This window comes from Hypanus sabinus, unplaced genomic scaffold, assembly GCF_030144855.1.
Source record: "Hypanus sabinus isolate sHypSab1 unplaced genomic scaffold, sHypSab1.hap1 scaffold_851, whole genome shotgun sequence".
Classification (NCBI taxonomy): domain Eukaryota; kingdom Metazoa; phylum Chordata; class Chondrichthyes; order Myliobatiformes; family Dasyatidae; genus Hypanus; species Hypanus sabinus.
Window position 1 is genome coordinate 34,714 of NW_026781704.1, and position 1,197 is coordinate 35,910.

Consider the following 1,197-nt stretch of genomic DNA (forward strand, 5'->3'; position numbering starts at 1 on the left):
TCATGTTTTGTTTCGAGGCACGCCATTTCCTTTCCTGTTTACATTCACATTATCGTTACTTCATCATTCCATCAATTCTGTCATTTTCCGTGCTCAACCCGCCTCTCCTTTTCTCTCCTTCTCACCCTGTTGGCGTCCAATCATTTCTTTGCTTTCTGTCCCAACACAGTTTATTTGTAATGTTACTGAGCTGTAACCAAATGTGTTTCTGCGCCCCTCCACTCTCTGTTATTCCCTGTATGATATCCAGCATCTCTTGAGACTTTGGTGTTTTGCCTTTCGGAAGTTGTCCCTTCCACCTGTCCTGCTTTTACGGACAAAAGAAGCGAATCACCAACGCCGTGAGTGAGAGTTTATTTTCTTGTAAGCAACCGAATTCAATTCAGAGCAGCAAACTTGATGAGCGTGTCACCGTCACAGAGGAAATGATGTGCAAGAGATTGGCGATCTGGAGTTTAGTTACCTGCAGGTCCTGCAAATTATGAAGGTCGGCAGAGCGCAGCTTTCGTAGTAATTAAAGCCAAATTCTATATTGTGCTGTATTTCTGCTTGGTTGGTGGTGATTGTTCCGAATCCCATGGCCTAACCGTTTGAATCCTAATGACACGTGTTGATGAAACCGTAAACGGAAATACAGCGAGAATGAGGCAGAGGAGTTGGATGTTGCTTTCGAAGCCAAGCGACGGGGAACGTGGTGGAGTCCAGCGTTCACGTGTGTGTGTGTGTGTGTGTGTGTGTGCGTGTGTGTGTATGTGTGTGTGTGTGTGCGTGTGTGTGCGTGTGTGTGTGTGTGTGTGTGTGTGTGTGTGTGTGTGTGTGTGTGCGTGCGCGTGCGCGTGCGTGTGTATGCGTGCGCGTTTGTGTGTGTGTGCGCGCGCGCGTGTATGAGAGAGAAGGGAGGAGCAAAGTGAGAGAGCGAGAGGAGATAGAGAGAGGGATATAGGAATATAGATAGATGGATAGAGAGAGAGAGGGAGAGGAGGTGGGAGAGAGCGAGAGGGGATAGAGAGAGAGACAGGGAGAGAGAGAGAGGGAGAGAGAGAGATAGAGAAATCCGGGGGTAAGGTAGCTAATCTGGTGCCGGAACGGAAGCAGTTGGAAAGTACGAGGAGGATGACGAGCATGCAAAAGGGAGCTCAGGGTGTAATGAATGTGAGGAAAGAGGGGAAATTAACAGGTAATTGAGCCTATTGTGGT